Genomic DNA, 21077 nt, shown 5'->3' on the forward strand with positions numbered 1-21077 from the left:
TGATGAAAAACTTAGTAACTTGGTGCATTGAAAACGTTGTTCCTGCAGTAAGTAAACAAAGAAAAAATCAGTCCTATTCTGTCTGGAACTACACAATCTACATGCATTAGAACGTACTTTTAATAAGGTTAGAACTTTTAATATCCTTTCGAATGCCCTTTCTCACTGTATTCGAATGTTTTGCATAATTAATTAAGCGCGTTTTTTATTGTACATTATTTTTATATAGCAGATATATATTTTATATATACCCCGTGCAAAAAGAATTTGGAATATTCTTCTAAATTATATCACATGTCATAATTCAATTTGCATAATCATTCTTTTTTATTACTTTCAGTATCTTCGTCACTGTAACTACTTACAAATATTGAATGTAGTTTATGTGTTTTTCGATATCTTTATCACTGTAACTAACAAATACTGAATATAGTTTATGTGTTTAAAGTAGGAACAGCAATTATGAGGAGTGAATTAAATGGTCAAATATAGCTGTCGATTTGTCATGCATGTACGGCTGGATATTCCGTTTATTTTTAACCCTTTCCACTCATTATTATTATTTTTTTATTTTTATTTATTTATTTATTTTTTATTAACCAACAACTCTTTAATTCATTTACCAAATAGATAAAAAAAGAGGAACTCAATAAAAGGTTGTATTGCAACAGCGCAAAGTGTGTAACAAATATTTTTTCGATTATATTTAGTAGTAGGATAGTAAATAATTATAAATTTATACATTTAACCAATTTATTTACCTTAATTATTTATAATTTTTCAAAGTATGATATTTTTTAAAACATTCTTCTGGATAAAAACCGGGTTTCCAAGTATCACAATAGAATGTTGTTTCTTTTCTCCCTCCTTTAACTTTCCGATTGGAACATACCGTATAGTCTAGCGGTCGGGGAACTTTTTTAATCATTACCCAAAAATATTTTTGTGTAAGTTGATATTACCCCATGGCGAAGAGCAAAAAAAAAAAAAAAAAAAAATCGCCTCTTTTTAGCATCTTTCATATTAAAGCCCCCCATGATAATTTTGAAAAGAAAACAATAACTAAAAATTTAATTTAAACATCATTTATTCAATTTATCAATGTAATTACCTAGTAATACGTACAATTGAGGATTGACAATTTGGGGTACTGTAACAAATAATAATAATAATAATAATAATGGTGGTACAAACAAAAATTAGAATTGAAAAAATTAGAAAAAAAAGAATAATTGAAAACATTCTTCCTTCACGTTTTGGAGAAATGATGTTTCATGTTCGATACAATTGCTTCAAAATTGGGACTTTTTGATGTAAGAGCGATTTGAATACAGTCTTCGGCGTTTAATCGATTTCTGTTCTTCGTTTTTATGTTCGTTAGAGTGGAAAAGCCTTGTTCGCACAAATATGTTGTTCCAAACGGCAGCAATTTTTTAACCGCCTCTTCATGTGCAATTTTGAAAGCCTTTGCAGCTTTTGACATCCAAAAAGACGACAGATTTGGTTTACTCTAAAATTGAATACGTGCTTCAGTATTAGATCGAAGTTCAAGAATTGCTTCTGCCAAACCTGAAGGTTCTTCTGGTATCATAGCAATTTCACATTTAAAAGGATCTACAATCCAACTGACAGTACGTGTATCAAGATCTGGAAAGTAATCTGAAAACCGCTTTCTGAGTTTGATAAGATGTCTTACAATTGTATCCTTGATGTCAGCAAAAGTAATATTTTCGCAATCTTCCAAAAACAAAGCTAACCTTGAAAAAGAAGCTATCTTGTTCTGTTCTACTTTCTGTCTCCAATATTGCAGCTTTAATCCAAACGCTGACACGATTTCTCTCGCTGAAATGATATTAATATTCCTTGCAATTCTTTGTTTAATATATTTATACTCTCAAAAATGTCCGCTAAATATGCGAGATATGCAACCCAGGAAGAGTTTTTAAACTTATCTGCGAGAATTTTTTTTGATCAACCATAAAAATTTCGACTTTAGTTTTGAGAGTCTATACTCGATTTAGTACATTTCCGCGAGAGAGCCACCTTACTTCTGTATAATAAAGTAGGTCCGTATATTCAGCTTCTCCGTCCTGACATAATTCACGAAATAGCCTCGTGTTTAGTGCATATCCCTTGATAAAATTTACAATCTTGATGACATCATGCATGACGGCTTCCAGTGTAGGTTCTAAATATTTGATCATAAGGGCCTGGCGATGGATCATACAGTGAGTAACTTCAATATTTGGTTTTTTTTTTTTTTTTTTTTTTTTTTTTTTTTTACGAAAGGCGAAAAACCATTAATATGACCCAGCATAGCTGGAGCTCCATCCAAAGATACAGAAATACAGTTTTCCCATTTTAAACTTTGCGCATTGAAGTATTCATTTACTTTATTGTAGATATCAATTCCACGAGATCTCAACTCGAGAGGAGAACAAAACAGCAATTCCTCTTCAAAATTATCTGCACCTTTGTAGCGAACATATACCATTAGCTGTGAATTGCTACTAAAATCAGTTGTCTCATCAAGCTGAATAGCAAAATATTTAGCCTGTTTTAATGCGAAAATAACCTGTTCCTTCACATTTTCTGCTAATATAGAAATTCGTTCTTTCACAATTCTCGCAGACAAGGACACTGAATTCAGTTTCTTCGCTTCTTTTTGACCACACATAATCTCTACCATTTTTACAGCAGCTGGTTTAACCAAATCTTCACCAATAGTGTATGGTTTCTTATTTCGAGCAATCAACCAGGCTACTTCAAAGCTAGCCCTTGATGCTGAACGCTGATCAAATGTACCAAACAAGTTGCTATTCAATCTTTGTCTTTTAACAGATATTTCTAAATTTACAAAGTATTCTCGGGGTTTGGAAGACAGGTGTGAATGCAAATTATCTAAATGTTTCTTCAATTGACTTTTTTTGAACGATTCTGAAGTCAGTACCTTCATACATACAACACACTGTGGTTTCATTGTACCATTGTCTTCTATTTGTGTAAAACCGTAATTAAGGAATTCGTCTTGGTATGTTCTTTTTCTATTTGCTGCCATCTGAAGGGAGACAGAAAATAATAGTTGTAATATACTTGAATTAAATTTTCAAATTGTTTAAGTTGAAAAAAATACTAACAGGTTTATAAAATAGCAAATTAAAAATATATACTTTGTACTCACAAAAATTTCATTTTTACCCCATTTGGGGTAATTTACCCCGGTTCCCCGACCGCTGGTATAGTCCTTGTGTTTTTTATGAGAAAAAAAAGTCTTCTCATCTAAACATTGGATAGTATCATCTGTGGAGAATTGGCTGGGTTTTTTTGTGTAGGAGTATGAAAGTCTTTGATTATACTCATCAATAATTTTCTCTAAATTTTGTGTGACATCTTTTTGACATTTTACTTCGTAGCATATTCATTGAATAAAATGTATAAGTTCGCAATGGAAGTTTTCAATCCCCAGAAAAATAACTTTTGCCATAATTTCAAAGTCTTCCTCATAAAACAATAGTATGTAGCATACTAGTCGGTGAAGTCTACTGCACCCATATTTTTATTATAATCTAATATGATAGTCGGTTTGTTTATTATTATTATTATTTTTTTTTTTTTTTTCACTAGCATTTTCAATCGTCTTTGATCTTTTTTCTCGCAGGTTGTGAAATAGAAGATTGTTTTGTACTAAACATTGTGACTACGCTTTTGTCGCCCCATGTTACGAACGTTTTTTCTTTTCTATAAGCGATTTTATGTCCAACAGCTAATTTTTTTTTTTTTTTTTTTTTTTTTTTTTTTTTTTTTTGATTTGTTCTGGCAGTCCTTTTCGATTGGTCATGATTGTTCCAGTAAGAACGCAATTGGGTTTTAGAAGTTCTACTTCTAAAGCAGGGGTTCGTATAAAATCTGTCAGTAAAAATATGATACCCTTTACCTTCAGGAATCGAATTTCGTAAATTTCGAGAGAGTTGCATCACAATTCTGCTAGTGAAATTAAGATCTGGTCTAATTAAGCTGTCTGTTGTAATTTTACCATAATATGGAACAAATATGTATAAATAACTTGTCTTAGAATCTGCTAAAACATAAACTCGAAGTCCCCATTTTGTTGGTTTTTAGGGTTAGACATGGGAAGGTTTATTTTCCCTTTGAACGAGATTGTAGATTCGTCATATCCAAATTTTCACGATGTATATAATTTTCCATAAATTTTTGGTTTAGGTAACCTAGAAAGTTGCTCACTCTTTCTATCATTGTCCCCGTCTTTTGAGTGTTTGGTGAAATTATTTCCAAATGTAGTGACCAAAATATTTGGAAAAAACGTTTGTGTGAAAAAATGTTTCTAAAAAAATTACATCTTCAAGTGAAATGCTTGAGACAAGTATGATTCCAAAGTTGGTGAAACAACAAGGCCCATATTTATGATAACACTAATAAAGGCTGTCATTTCACTCTCAGTTACATCTTTCCAATTTTGCTAAATGGAATATTTGCTCAGTGTTTTCTATGATATTATTTTTGCTGCGTCTGCATTAGTTTCACTATTTTTTTAGTAGAGTAGGAGCCAAAAACAACTCAACAAATTCTAGAGCTGATGTGCAGCTGGATGGAACTTGTGGCCCAACAACATTTTCACCAACTGAGAGTTTTATGTTATGACGATAATTGTCTTCTTCAGTGACATTTGCCCATAATGTTTCATCATTTCCAACAAACTGCCTATTATATGTAGAAATAGATAGTTGCTCATTGCTATCGTCGTTAATCGGCCCACCAGCGGCCGAGCGGTAAAGTCGCTGAACACTGGTAGTTCGGTCCGAGGTTCGAATCCCGCGAACGGGCTAGCTGCATGGGTGTTTTCGTGGTTTTCCCCATGTGTAACGTGTATACGAGCCAGTTTCCCTTAGAAAGTCCTCCACGAAGGCATCCCTCCCGTTAGGCAGATAGCCCTAGTGTGCTTTGCCATAATTAAATAAACCAACCTATCCTCGTTAATCGCTTATAAGTCTTCTAAATTTCTTCGTCAGAATTGGTCTCGGTTTGAAAAGGAACCGAAAACAATAGCTCAGACGCTTTTGTAAAATTTATTTCATCTTCCGTTTCATCATTTCTTCAATCATAGTTCATTATCTATTGTGTCATACATTCGTCATCACTACTTTCATATTCATTGGTGAAGGATTGTTTTCTCTTTATTCGAGGCATCTATATTTTTATATTTTATTAGCACATAAAATAAATAAATATAACAATTCAATTATTATTATTTTAATTAAAACATATATTTTTATGTAAACAAAATATCAAAGACGATAAAAATACAATTTTTCTCTTAAGCGTAGGGAACTTGCTTTCCTGAAGACAGCACAACTGTGACAAGGTCACGCAGATGTTCCTTATCTCGCCGTCCAAGGAAATAGTTCTCAGGCAAAGGGACTCTTGCAGGGGGCTTGGAATGCGGTTTCGAGATTGCAACTGTGTTTCTTACCCGAAGGGATATTCTCACTATGATTCAGCGTATGACAAGCGACCGTAGAGTCGAGCTTTGGACATCGTGAGGCAAGGTTGTTTCAAAAGAGCGTAGACGAAGTGTGTACAAGAGGTATATTTTACAAGTGCACATCTGTGTAGCCACCGAGGGAGTGACTTCTAGGATGGACCAACGGCCTTCCAGTAATATTTCTATCATGTCAACCTTTGGTTTAAGCAAGATGGTTGAAAACAATTTGCCACGCAATTTCCTGTACAAAATAATTAAAGCTTCGTCGATTTCTTCGGAAAATTTTCATTGCGAACTTAGATCAAATATAAGCAGTTTGCGAAGATTTCACTACCTGGTTGAAAGAAATACAAACACGTGTTGGCTACTCCGCAAAACTTGGACGGATCAATCTCGGTTTCTGGTTTCAATGAACTACATTTGTCAGCATGCTTCATATCGTAAAGTTAAGGTATGTACTTAAATTTACAATTTCTATAACAGTTATGTTACATAACAATCGACAACCTTGTATTCGGCGTAGATTTTGTAAAATCCCAATCGATTTCGAGAGCAAAACGGGTCCTTCATCCAGATTTTACAAAATCTACGCCGAATACAAGGTTTGTCGATTTGCCTGTTTTATTTTCCACGTCGGCGTGTTTCTCCTGGTCTTCTAATTATTATTTAAAATTTGTTTCAGGTACTACATTCAGTTCACATCAAAAACATATATTTCTATACATTTAGAATAAAATTGTCTTACAATTTTTAAATACAGTTGCATAAATTTATGGAGCGTAATTTAAAAATTCTCAATAAAATTATGCAATTGTATATTATTATTATATCTATATTTTTACATCTGCGTGAATAAATAGCATCCAGATTCATTTACTTATTCAGGCTTAAATATACTACTTAAAATATTATGAATGCTGTTATTTTGCAGAGAGAAAAAACTATTAAAAGAAATAAAATGCAACAAATAAAAAAAATGAATGCAAATTAAAAATGTTATTAATATTTAAGCAAAGTTATAGCTGTACTAAAAAAATGAACATTTTGTAAATAGAATTTTATTTTAATTAGAATTACTCATGGCTTATCAGAATTAGTTTGATGTTGCGAATACTATGTCAGACTGAAAAGAACTTGAAATACATATCCACGGATCAAAATGTGGTTTCTCATTGCCATTTATGAATTTCATTTGTGGTGCTACAGTTGCATACTGTTATTTAAAACTTTACTTCTGTATGTAAAGTTCTTCGTATTAATTTCGATTAAACTATTTTAATTTAACATTTAAACTAGCTTTTAAAACGGTACACATTATATATATATATATTATACACATACACACACATACATTTTAAAAATTGCGCTGCATAGACTGAAAACTACAGTCTAACTAATTTTCAGATTACTAAGGTAAAAATTGCGATACTATTGTCATATTAAATGTGCCATGAATATTTATTTGCATTCTATACATTTAGTGTGTTAAATTTCACATTTAATAACTGTTTACTCTTAAATGCATTATCTGAACAAGAAAAACTCTTCAAGCAGAATGAATTTTTCCTTATTCACAAAGAATGTGTTTAGTTTATTTATATATAGCTTTTAATTTTACAATAGATATAATCAGAACATCCGCAATATATATTTTGAATCTTACACTTTCGAAATCAAAAGAATGCAAGCAATGAAATAAGAAATTACTAGATTCATTGTAACACATCCAGTCCTTCTCAGCTCAATTAAAAAAAAATATATGCACTTGAATTCTCTTAATCCACAGGTGTTATTAAATGCATAACATTCGAGGCTAATTGTAGCTTGAGTCATTTTCTCGATGTAAAGAGCGATAATATGCCGCAAACATCAATCCGAATATCAATGTGTGATAAAAATCTCGAAAGTGAAATACATAAACTCATAAAGCCAAAGCCCTAGAGAATTTCTACTAAGATAAGCCGAGCGAGATAAGTCTACTAATGTAAGTTCAAAAAGAGAAGTCAATCTTATCCCTTAGAAACATATTTTTATTAACTTTACCACTCAGTCTTTTGAGTTTCTTTCTCATTTTATTAAAATGCTTTGCATAATTAATTAAACGACATTTTTTTCCTGTGTGTGTACATATATATCTATATATATGCTTATATTTCATATATAATTTCCTATTCCACAGATAAATTACTTTGAATCAATCTTCCAAAGTTTAGTTTTAGAAGTCTTTTTTTTTTTTTAACTATTTTCAGTGTCAAAGCTTTAATTATTCATTAATGCTTATTGGTACCGCTGAAATATCAAATGAGATTAAGCTAAAAGGTCAGAATGCAGTTGTTTGCCATACATGTAAGTTCGTTGATTCATTTCCTTTTTAAATAACTATTAGAAGTCGTAACACATGTTAGTGAAACGATTTTCATATTTTCTGCTATGAAATTTAATTTAATTTAATAACCGTAAATTAAAAGGAAAGTGCTGTCTTCCAAGGATAAAATATGAAAGTTTACTGTTGACAAGAGTTATTTATAAACACTCGTATTTTAGTTTTCCTTAACTTAATTTGTCTGGATTTTTTTAAAAAATCAGAATTACAAAGAAAAACATTTTTAATCTTTCCAGTTCAAGTTTATTTCAGTACTTAGTTCCTAAACACGATCAAATAAAAAAAAAATGTATTGTGTGCTGAGTAATTTCGTTTAAAATATGATCGAACTGGAAAAAAAAAAAAAAAAAAAAAGTTAAGTAGTCTGCTCAGTGGAAGTTAGTGCTATTAATTAGTATGCTAATTTGGCAAACGGTCGCCAAATTTGAGCCAGTTTAAGACATCAGATTTAAGAAAAAGTTAAAGCCGGAATAACCCTTTGACGCGCGCGATATTATTTTTATAATTTTTTAACTAAAACCTCTAGAAATTGAATATTATGATCCTAGAGACAAATAATATATGAATTTAAAAAAATCTACTCTTGCCCATTGTTCTGTGGATGGTGGTCGCACTGTGAAACCACCGCGCGTCTAGGACTTTGAAACTATTGATGTAGTAGGAAAAAAAAACTTAACATTTTCCGCGCGCGTTTCCAATAAATGACGAAATTTACGGATTTAAAAAAATGTATGTAAGAATTGCATTATATATAATTTTTTTTTACATAATTTTAGAAAGTGAATCGTCAGACAAAATTAAAAAATAAACATTTATGTAATTTTTCTATAGCAGTCAAAATATAAGTACCTACATAATAAGGACATTTGGATAAATGGATTAAGAAACTCAATAAAATAAGGATAAAAAAGAACTCAGTGTTTTTTTTTAATTTCAAAGAACAATTTTTTTTTTTTTTTGTGACATTGTTCAAAGCATGTTTTGTCTCTTTGGTACATGCATAGACCCACATTGCACGTTTTCTTGTTCTACGAGGTTTCTTCCTTGTGCTACAAAATGTACACTGCCTGGATTTAAAATTCACTGGTATATGTCCAGCGTTATGTAGTTTCTTTTCATCTGGCACATGAAATTTGTGGTTTTTTATGTTAATTGGGGGGGGGGGTGCTTGGTCTTTTTGGCTTTGTACGGATCGTTCGTTTTCCATTCATACTTATTTTATTCGTATTTCGTCTCAAAATATTTTTAATTTAAATAAAACTTTTACGCAATTTCAATTTACTACATTACTTACATGAATTTAAACCATAGGATTCAATTACTTACATTAATTTAAACCATAGGAAATAATTTATAAAATCACAATACTAGCTTGGGAAGCAAGTGTGTTGATGTCAGAGAAAAGTATTTGGAAAAGAAAGACCTTTTTACTGGGCAGGTGCATGTATTCTTTAGTAATAAAATAACTCTGTGGTTTCAAAGCCCTTTATCTATATCCGGGTAAAAATAAACATTCCAATTTGAAAAGCAAGCGAACGCCATTGAGAAGCAAACGCCAGTGGTTTCAATGCGCGACCACCGAGCCTCTAGAGGGTTGTAAGCATTGTGACACAATGCTCTAGTGGCGCAATGGTCGCACCCTGAAACCACATAGCAAATGCCATACATATAGAGGGGTTTTTTTATATATGCAGTTTAATTACTGCATTTTTTTTTTTTTTTTTTTTTTTTTTTTTTTTTTTGTTTATGATAAAAATCATGATGTGCGATGACTAACTTTTGAAATTTAAAGTTGTTTATATTAATAAAAGGAAGTTATTTTGTCTCATCGAAAACGCATTGTAAAAGGCATCCGATCTGAAGTATTAATACCTAAAACATATATGATTCTACAGTTATTTTGTGTTATTTAGATGTAAAAGACCAGCAATCAATTCATTTTCACTCAAAAATTTCGGAAAAAGAGGAGAAAAAAAATTCGGAAAATGGTGGTTTCAAGGCGCGACCACCGCGCGTCAAAGGGATAAGAGGGGCAAAGTTGCGAGGTCTTGGCTAAATGGGGAGCGTTTATTGCAACCTGCTTCGTTTCAAAGTCCACTATTTTCTCAATTTTCCCTCTTGGCTAAAAGGACACCAAACCGAAAAAGGTTGGGTACCTAAGACCAGAGGTCTTAGAAGAGATGGGCTACAAAAAGAATTCATAGAGCTTTTCTTCTTGAAACAGGAAGTGAGGAGAGATGACGTAGTGATGTTGACACTGGCTACAACATCACTACGCCAGCGTTAATTCGCAGCAAAGAAAGTAAAGTTTTAAATTTGAAAAAACAGCCTTAAAAAAATCTGTGAATGAAAAAATAGCTATAATTTAAAAGAAATGCTGTTATTACTGTAAGCATTTATAACTTTTAAAAAGTTAATAATGCTTATTTATTAATTTAAAAATTAATAAATAAAATACTCGATATTTTAGTCTTTCTAAAAAGTTGCAGTTTTGTTTTCCACCTGTGCGACCCATTAGTGGCCGAGCGGTAAAGTCCCTGAACACTGGTAGTTCGGTCCGAGGTTTGAATCTCGCAAAAGGCTGTTTGCATAGGCGTTTTTGTGTTTTCCCCCATGTATAACGTGTTAATACGAGCCCCTTTCCCTTAGAAAGTCCTCCACGAAGGCTTCCCTGCCTGCCTTGTAGTGCCTTAGGACAGAATATGTAAATAATAATTTTTTCTCTGTGCGTTTTAAATCATGAAGGAAAAAACTAGGGCATTCATTATCTCTTTTTCATCTGCATACTAAGTGGGAAAATTCTATTATTCTAAGATAATTAGATAACTCTTTAACCTTGACCTAAAGCGAGAGAATAAAATCCCGGGGGGAGAGGGTGGCAAAATTCAGGACGGAACCGCAGATATTTAAATTCAAGCATGTACAGGTGCCGCCATCTATGTGCGAAAGAAAGAGTTGGAACTGCAGTCATAATTAAAAAGTAAATTGCTTAAGTAATATATGAAATCACGCTTATTCATGTCCCGTACCCTTAAAAATGTTTAATATGTTCTCGCACCCCCTAAAGCAGTTTCTAAAAAGGAAATGAAAAGAAAAAATTAAGTTCTATAATGAAATTTTAATAATAAGCGAAAATGAAAATATTACAAAAATTAACATTTGCATATACCTATAAAAAATTAATGCCTTTTTCGTTCCTGTTCTTCGGATAAGAGTTTTCAAATAGTGGCAATTTGTTGCTAATAACAATTCGTTTACCAGCTTGTGCGTGTTAGCGATTTCATTTTGTTTGACGATAGGGTACTAAATTCACTCTGGTAAGTATATCGTCACAAATGAGATAAGCGCAGTTGGTGCTTTTTCACTAAGATTTAGGAACATATTCATTGCCGAATACCAATATTCTTTCAAAGTTTGCTTTCAAACTGCATTTCAAAAACACAATTGTGCACAGTTCTAACAGATCTCCCTTCAGTTCTTGATCATCGGATATATTATCCGAATTAAAACAGTATGGGTTTAATCCATGTTTCTGAAGATTATTATTTACATATGTACAATTCACCACCATGAAGCATAGCTGTGAATAGATCGTGGGCTTTTCACGATACTGTCGATAGTTGGATAGTAGCTAAGTAACTGTTGTATAGCGCTGTATGGAGAATTTCTAACACTTTCAAAGAAGTTGTGTGTAGTGATAAGTATATGATTATGTACGGGCTTGATTTTGAAGATCTGCATGTATTTGTGAATTCCGTACGCACCACGGCGCATTTATAATGGATCGAAGTATTTTGTTTCGAAGCGCATTAATTATGTATGTCTCTGTTTTATTAAGAGGTTATCCCACATGGCTACAGTCCCTGCTAGACGGGACTTTTCTGAGAAACGAGATTCTGGTAGCACTGGTTTAAACGGGAAGATTCCTAGAAAAAACAGCCCTGTCTGAAACGAAGTCCCGCCTAGCTACGGAAACAATGTTGTAGCTACGCGGGATTTTTTTCAAACGTCACTGAAAATGTCGGCTGGACCTCAGAACCAATCAGACGAAAGTTCTGCTTCTGAAACCTCACGTGATCCCAATCTGAGCGATAATCGATTAGTGTTTGTCGTTCAAGTCTTTGTAGTAAGTGAAAATGGTAACCTAGCTTTGTGGGTTTCCTGGATTCTGAGAATTGTCCATTTCGACGTCAAGTCCCGCTTACCGAAACATAATGTGATTGGGACTTTAGCTGTAGCCCAGACCGGAATGGCATACAGTAAGATCAGACGTGTTAAAGTGATGTAGAGTTTTCTTGACTTTTTTTGCATTTTCTTCTAATTAGACTGTAGAGTGCCATATAGGCTGTGTTACTTTTATTAGTAATATTTGTGATGTGTTCTTTGAAGGATAAGGTTTTGTCTACAGTGACTCTTAGATATTTATAAGAATCTGCTGTCTGGATGGTAACATTTTCTATTTGCACGTTGGTGCATCTTTTTGAGCTACCGAACAGCACTACGCAGCATTTATTCTAGTTTAAATTAATTTTCCAGGTCTTGCACCACTTGGTAACAATGTTAACATGTAATTGTAAATTATCAGTTGCAATCTGTGGATTTCTTGAATTTGTTAATATGACTGTATCGTGTGCATATATAAATAAGCATTCTTGAATGAAGCAGATTTGGCAGATCATTAATATAAATTGTAAAACGTTTTGGGCCTAAAACCAAGCCTTGTTGGACGCCACTAAATATTGTTTTCTTAGCCAAGAGAGAAAAACCGCATCTTACTTGAAATGGTCTTCTTTTTAAATAGGAAACCAAAAGCTGTATAAAACTGGTAAGAAGTAGAAAATTGTTAAGCTTGGGTGTACGAGTCCCGCGTGCTACATTCCATCGAAAGCCGTTTCGAAATCAAGGACGTACGCAGCAATTCCATTCTTTTTGTGAAACTTTTCTGCTAAAGTCTTTTTTTTTTTGAAAATAAGCTCTATCGTGATTTTCGGAACTTTTTTGTAAAATAAGACATCCCCCGAAAATAAGCCTTAGTTAAAATAATGTGACAAAAACAATTCGTTAAAAAATGCTGTTGATTTATTAAGTATAAGTAATAATATGTTTAGCTTTCCTAATACTTGTATTTCAGAGAAATGTTTGAAACAAAATATTCCGAGAAATTAATTGTTTACCTCTACAGTTCATTTCAAATTTATTCTTGGAATTTATCTTAACCAGTTCACCGTTTGCCCCGAGAGAGATACGTTCACAGGAAAGGCATCGTCATCCGTTAGCGTCGGCAGACTCTCGTCGGGGTGAAATTTGGGCTGAACCGTAACCCCCGAGACACATACGACGCAGCGATATCGCAAGACATGAGAGATTCGGACCAATGATTCAACAGGAAATGGAAGAAAATCAGAATATACGAGTAATTCAGAATTTTATTTATGACTATATTCCAGAAGATGACATGACTTTAATTGAATAAATTTAAATTTCTGTATTCTGTGTAAAATAAATATAAAATAAAAATATATAAATATACTTTTATTTTTGCCCTCTCCCGAGAATAAGCCCTAGCGCGTATTTTGGACCAAAAAAGAAAGTAAGACAGTGTCTTATTTTCGGAAAAAGACGGTATATATTCGACGAAATTCAAAATGGATGTGTCGTGCTGTGTCCTCTTTGGAAACCAAATTGTGCTTTTTCGATTCAATCCAGACGTTCAAGGTGATCTGTAAGTCTTTTACTCAGTACTCTTTCAAAAACCTTGCCTATGGCTGGCTGGAGACTAGTTGGCTTGTAGCTGGTAATATCTTTAGGGTTCTTTCCTAGTTTTAAGATTGCGATAATTATTGAATGTTTCCATTGCTATGCGAAATATTTTGCTCAGTTAGCGAACATATTAAATGCCTGTAAGAGAGAGTACAGGCATTTAATATGTTCGCTAACTGAGCGATATATCTTCTAGGTAATGCTTTTAGCCCGTCATTATTAATATCGTCAAAACCTTTCTTGGTTTTAAATTTTTTATTATCAGTGTGATTTCCCTTGGTGATGCGGATGAGACGAAATCTCTACAAATTCTACTTTTAATATGTATAATTGTGTTTTGAATTTTTTCTTCGTGTTTATTATTTTCAAGAGGGTGTGGCTTAAATACTTCTGCGAGTTCCTCTGCCATAATATTCGCAATTTCTTTTTCTGATTCGTAGATTCTACCCATGTGACTGATAGGAGTTAGATGATTGGTGTTTCCTTTTCGGAGCGAATGTGTAATTCTCCAAACAGTATCAGGTTGAATATCTAAATTTTCGAGAAGGGAATCCTATTTATCTGAACGATATTGTTTAATTTCCCGTGCAATTTTTCTATTAACACATTGACGCCGACATGACCCACCGGTGGCCCATGCTAGGTTGTTCCGCGGGGCCACGTTTGTATATAAAATAATACGTAGTACAAAGTGTAATTTTGTTAATTTAACATTATACATTAACATTTCTACCTTATACTCAAACATTTAATACAAAATACATAACTTATAGTTTAATCAATTATAACAAAACATAACTACTTATGTTACCGATGCAATTTTTTAAAACATTTTAAACAAAGTGTCGGCTTATCCGGACAACTGCTACAAAAGGTCATTACTTTTTTTGTTTTGTTTCTGGCGTACTGTGTATCTTTTAAGTTGGTTAGGCGTTTGTAACACTCTTTACATCTTTTCCTCATCTTCCTCGCGGATCATTGGTGTGAACTTAAAAAATGTTTTTTCAGTCTACTTACTATTAATTCTTCACTAGGGTTATTATCAACACTCTTTAATAGATAATAAATAATTTTTTCTCTAAATTTTAAAATTTGGTAACGCTTGGTTCCCTACTTTTTGGGGATGTACCACGCATTTACTGAACAGGTCCCGCATATTAGCTCCACGACAACTTTTCGATACCATTTTACCGTTTTCCGTAAACATTTGTAATAGGAACACATTTTGGTCAGATATATCAACTCTCTTTTTCGCGCTATTGTAAGAAAAAACGGTATTTGGTTTTAATTTATCATCTTTTCCACGAATAATGGCGCAGTTGTGAGATCTCGAAGTGGTTAACATGCACAGGGGTCTTTTGTCGGTCCACTTTAAAAATTTCACGCCGCTCCGATTTTCAAGAGATATAATGTCGCCCGTTTCTGTTTTTGCTTTGACTGCGGCGGTAGAAATTTTCTATTCATTTTGACTGTACCGCAAATATATGTTCTTTTAGTGAAGATCTTCGGCTAAAGGAATACTTGTATAAAAACTGTCGGTAAATAAAATCCGGCCCTTGAATAATAGATCTCCTATCAGTTTAATGACTACATCATGAGAATGTGTTTTTACAATTCTCGATTCATTTTTTTCGTAATAAATATGGATATTGTATGTATATCCGCCCGGAAGGCAGAGTTTGTACAGTTTTATTCCGTACTTGTGCTGCTTACCTGGTATATATTGCCGAAAACAAAGGCGTCCTTTCCACGGAACCATGCTTTCGTCAATTACAATATTTTACCGGGTTTTACTGCATCTTTGCATGTACGAATAATTTTATCAACTGCATTTCGGTTCTAGCCTTTTCATTATCGGAAAAGTGCAAGTATTTCAATATTGCTAAGAATTTATCGCGTTTGATTGCTTTCTGTATACGCGCATTCGCATGGATCCTCTTTTTGGACCAATATAATCGAATTTCGGGTACCTGCACTACACCCATAAGCAAGATACCAATAAAGGTATTCAGTTCACTTTTTGTAACGGAGTTCCATGCTTCCATGTCTCCTGCCATATGCCGCATTCACTCTGCACTGTTCAGCGTACCTACTCGTCTCTTCAACGATGATCTCCAATATCTCGTCCGTGAAGAATAATTTATATAATGCAAATGGATCGTCGCAGTCCGTCTCTTCGATCAATAGCTCTTCTTCCGAATACTCTTCCTCTGATGCAGATTTTTCTGCTTTTTTCCGCCATTCCGCGTCATCATCTTGGTCAAATGCATCAGACTGTCTAACTTCTTGCTCCGTGGTATTTCTATCAGTTGCCGTGTCCGATTGATGATGAAAGTATTCTATTTCTTCGTTTCTTTCGCATAATTCCAGGTACGGATTCATCAGACGAATCACTGAATTCCATATCCATTGTATCTAATATTTATATGGGCAAAAATTAAAAATGCTAACCACCTTTTTAGAAGGAAAGAAACTTTTTACTACCGTTACACTTACCGGAAGAAATGTGTGCTCAGATAATTCGTTATGTCAGAACTCGACTGACCTCTCACAAGCACTTCACACAGAATACTTGCACACTAACAGTACTCTTTCTCTCTTGCCGTCAACTCTAAACTTGGTAAAACTCACGTCGTCGTCTAAATATTTAATAACGGTCCCTCATTACTAGGTCACGCATTATATATTCAAAAAGTGTCGACTGGGGCGTATTTTTTCCACTATGCGTGGGCGGTCCTGTACTTCTGGTCAATGTTCGCCCAACTAAAGCCCACTCCGAGGTCCGCAATTTTCCAAAGGAAAAACAAACCGATTTCTGGAAAACCACGCGACAGTCCTCGGCCACTTACCCCGACAATATATATCTTTTGTCAGCGGCCCAGAAAACCAAATACTATTGGGGCTTCGAGTGCCTGGCCGCCTGGAAACCATCAGTCATAGGTTCGACGAAATCGCCGCTTGCACACAACATAATTTACGACGAACGCACGACTATTTCTTTTTCCTAGTACGACATTGACCATATGCATCGTTTGCCCGTCGACCGGGTTTATGGCCATAAAAACCGAATTAGGGTTTTCTCCAATTCATGCGACTGGCCACCGTGGGTCCTATCGGCAGGCCAGACCACGCGCGGCCCACGTGAGAATTTTGGAACTTCGGTCTATTCGAATCAGCCAGTGGGTATTAGGGCGCAAGCATTTAACAGTATAATTTGGTGCCACCCCATGGGGCGGACCGCTAGTTGAAGCGCTGCCGCACGGCACGGACCGCGAATATCCGAGCCGGCGTCAACGTGTTAAGGTAATTAACATTTCTTTTGTCAGCCGGATATCTGGTATTTTACCAGTGTTTTATTCGTCTATTTCTTTCTTGAATGAGTTCTTTTATATGAGTGGGTAGAGTGAGATAGTTAAGAATTAATCTTAAATTCGCTAGATGGCGCTGGGAGTCCAGACTCCATTTGTAACATCGTGCGTGTAATTTTTAAACAATTATTTAATTTATTTTTAACAAAAAAATAAATTATTATCTCGCATACCCCTAGAATGTTGCCTCGCACTCCTGGTTGGGAACCTCTACATAAAATGCACTGAAAGCGTTTTGCGGTAGTAACCTACGGAATGCAGAAAGGATCGAAATTACAGTTCAAATTAAGGCATGGGCAGGTACCGCCATCTATGTGTGAGAGGAAGAGTTCAAACTCCGATCATAATTAAAAAGTAAGTTGCTTGAACATATAAATTGTATTGAAATACGTTTTGCAGTTATAACATACGAAAATCATAGTAGTAAAAAATAAAGATTAAAAATACAAATACATAGGAAGATGACGATACTTCAGTGTTTGGGGCTCGAACTCGCAATCACAGTGCTCAGCAGTGGGGCCAATTTATGTTCGTACTATAATGTACGAGATCCGGAATAGTCGGGACTTCGGGAGTTCCAGATTTTAGATCATCGATTGAAATCTAGTAAACTAACATATAGGCATAGCAACTTCGGAGCTTCTCTTATTGTTTCAGTCAAATAGACAAATACTACCACTCAAGCCGAATGTGTTTTTGCGGCCAGCATCAGTACAACGTCAATTAATTTATTGTCATTGGGCCATGGTGCGATTCTTTAGCCGGCGGGTATTTGAAAGAGTAGCGTCTCGCTTTAACGTAGCTTATGCACTTTGGGAGAAGAGAAAGAAAATTAATACACTACAGATTTTGCAAAATACATTTCTTCATCTTATAAACGGTGCCTTTTGGTTTCTTAGAAGCAGGAATCTGTATAAAGACTTAAAGATTGATTACGTTAAGGACTACCTCAGTAAGCTAAACGAAAATTTCTACTGTAATGGCCAAAACAAATCGTGCTCCAAATTTTGCTGGATTCTTAAACTATGAAATTGTTCGGAAGATTACTTTTTCAGACCGCACGCAACACATCTATTCAACATGTGAGATTTATATACGTTATTGTTTCTTTAAATCATCATTTCTTGTGCACAGTTTTTAAATATAGTAGCATTTTCATCTTCATTTTAGAATCTTCAATTTTATCTCGCTTCTTTCCATGTAAAGGGTAGTGCAGTGGATAGCGTTTGGTTTAGTCTCTACAATATCTCTGTTGGGATTTTGGTTAGGATCAACAGTTCGAACCCATATAAAGATGCTTCTATATTTTTCTTTTCCTGCTTATAAAAAGGGTCGTTTTCGCATTATCCAACCGTATTTCTGTTTTGCATCATTCATCAGTAATTATACTTTTTCTGCATTCTTGTTTCTACAATTAATTTTTAAAAATTCGAAATCTGTGAAGTTCTGACTGAAAACATCACTGAGGAAACTGATTCAGGTCTCTGAACTTTTATCTCACGTCCTATGGATCTGAGATTTATTCCTTACCATGTTACGCAATTGTATTTAGAAGTACCTAATTTTATTAACTATTTTGCAACAGCGTTTAATTTGTTCCGCACCATGACATTTTATTAATAAGAAATTTTTTAAATAAGAAATAATTTACTGGAAATTAGTCGCAGAAAAAGTACAGATTAAGTTTTATTTTATCGTCATTAGTTGAAAGTCTGCGTCTGTATGTTTCCAACAAAGGCTTCATAATTCAGTGTGTGTCCAACAAAGACAATGAATATTCAGTTTCTGAATGGAACTATGAACTTAAAATATGTGAAATATGCGAATTCGTGAACTTAAAATATGAAAAAGCCGAAAGTATCTAGATTTAAAACAAGAGTGGATATATTCGCTACATTTTGGGGATAATGGGATTTCTCGATTGACGTATTTCCAAAATTCCTCGAGTTTTTAGTTTGTAAGAGTAGATCTGTTTGTAGAGTTATAACTTCATTTTCCAACGCGTTTTTTTAAAAATATTAAATATGTCTGAAATTTTTTCGTCAATATGCTTTGTTTAAATCCTTTTTTAAAGGAAAAGACAGATACTTCGCAATAACTTTTAGTTTTATCAAAATTATGAAATCTGACCTCGGAATCTACGATTATCATTTTAATTTCAGCAACGTATTTTTTAGTGCTGTAAATTAAAATTTTGACGGTATTGAATTCTGAATTGGTATTGTAGGTGTTTGACGGTATCGGACATATCTGGATACTGATTTAAATTAATTTTGGTAATGATCTATTATTAGTATAATAAGTTTTGTTCTGTATATATATTAGTGCTTATGATCATTTCAATATACTTAATGCTGTTATTGACAGATTTGTATTTTAATAATGATTTATAAAAATAACCATAAAAAATGGTACTTACGTATTAACGGCCGGTAAGCGGCCGAGTGGTAAAGTTGCTAAACACTGGTAGCTCGGACCGACGTTCAAATCCAACGTACGGGCTGTCTGCGTGGGAGTTCTCGTAATTTTACCCATGTGCTGCCCAAACGGTATAGTGGTTAGGGGATCCTGACTACGATACCGAAGAGCCCGGGTTCAAATCCCGGAGAAGGCAATTGGATGTAAAATTGTCTTTCCCTTCATAGGAGGTAACGGTGGCCGCCTATTAGGTGCCTCCACAGTGAAATGGCCACCACTTCTGGCCTTAGAAGTGGCCAATGTCGTTATAGGCAAGTGCCCGCCATTGGAAAAAGAAATTTTCGCCATGTGTAACGAGTATACCAGCCAGTTTCGCTTAAAACGGCCTCCAGGAAGGTACCCATCCCCTTAGCCCTTGAGTGCTTTGCCATAATCAAATACACCAAACCAGACCAAACTTATGTATTAACGCAACCACCTTGACGCAGTTTGGTTTTTCTTTTACAGATGAAAAGGTAAAAATTACTTATCGGATGCAAGTTGTCGTACTTCGCAAATTTTTTTTTAACTATCCAAACTAAGTCTGCAAACATTATCAGCATATCAAAAGAAAAAGCACTTTAAAATTTTTGAAATACGAATTTTAATTATTAAATAAGGATTTTTATGATACATTAAAAAATATAACAGATTTTTTGCGAAATCGTTTTCTAATGTTTTAATGCCGTTGTCTGTATGCACACAGCATTTTATTTTGGCTTTAAAAACGTCAAAGAATTGCAGAAACTTAACATTGCCTACCGGCTATCTACCAAATGCATGTCATTATTGTTCACTTTAGGGATTTTGCGACAAAATATTGTATTCCGCAATTCATTCCATTGATGGCAAATTCGAAAAGAGAATTTTAAAATTGAGTTCAAGGCAAAAACTATCTCGATTTGTGTATAAAAACCTGTGTAAGTTGAAATACAACAAAAAGAATGCATACTAGCATACGAAAATGACGATGTTTACTTTAAGAGCATGGCTGCCTAATGAATGTTTATGCTCGTGATTGCCAGAGTTTTTCACATTCTGGAAAATCTGCCTAATTCTACTAAGGTGGTTGGCATAATATGTAATTACCCAAAAATTTATATAAATTTCAGGCATAAATATTTTTAGATTCCAATATTGAGCAATTTGCTTTCTTCAAAGCGTAGAATATTAAAGCATATTTATTAATAATACTGATAATTATTATTACTGTTGATATAAATGAAATATATTATAGGTAAGAAATTTTGCCACATCTTTCTTTCGATACAATGCTTCCAATGTTATGCTTGCAAAAATATGATTATTATGCTCTTCATTTGAATAAAAAATAAACCAGTAATTTGGAGGCAATGATTTTGTGGTATTATCATTTTGTACTGTACAGTTTCAGAATTACGCATATTAAATATTTTATAAATTAAAGTACATGATAACATATATCTGGTTTTCTCCTCCCTGTACCCAGCGATCTGGTTTCCTTTAAAAGAAAATCAGAGAATTATGCAGCAATACAATAAGTAAGGTTAGCTGATTCAAATCACGACCTAACAAAGAAATAGCCAAGGCCTTTAGCCCAAAGTATTTGTGAAAGTAACTGTGTTTTTTA

At 33.9% G+C, this 21077-nt stretch overlaps 1 protein-coding gene across 6 annotated transcripts in view; it reads left to right on the plus strand.

Moving 5' to 3' along the window:
* The window catches only part of LOC118187857 (uncharacterized), an 89727-nt gene that overhangs the window by 11566 nt on the left and 57084 nt on the right, over nt 1-21077 (plus strand). For 2 of the 6 annotated variants that reach the window (XM_085809160.1, XM_035358152.2), the window contains exon 2: nt 5338-5951. The exons of 3 other annotated variants lie outside the window; for them this stretch is intronic. The gene's annotated coding sequence lies outside the window, so the exon portion shown is untranslated. The remainder of the gene's footprint in view (nt 1-5337; nt 5952-21077) is intronic. One more of the 6 variants, XM_085809161.1, reaches the window with a different exon arrangement.

The sequence above is a fragment of the Stegodyphus dumicola genome, chromosome X2 (genome assembly GCF_044657685.1).
Source record: "Stegodyphus dumicola isolate Sdum_Otavi_A_Nest chromosome X2, ASM4465768v1".
In the NCBI taxonomy this organism is placed as follows: domain Eukaryota; kingdom Metazoa; phylum Arthropoda; class Arachnida; order Araneae; family Eresidae; genus Stegodyphus; species Stegodyphus dumicola.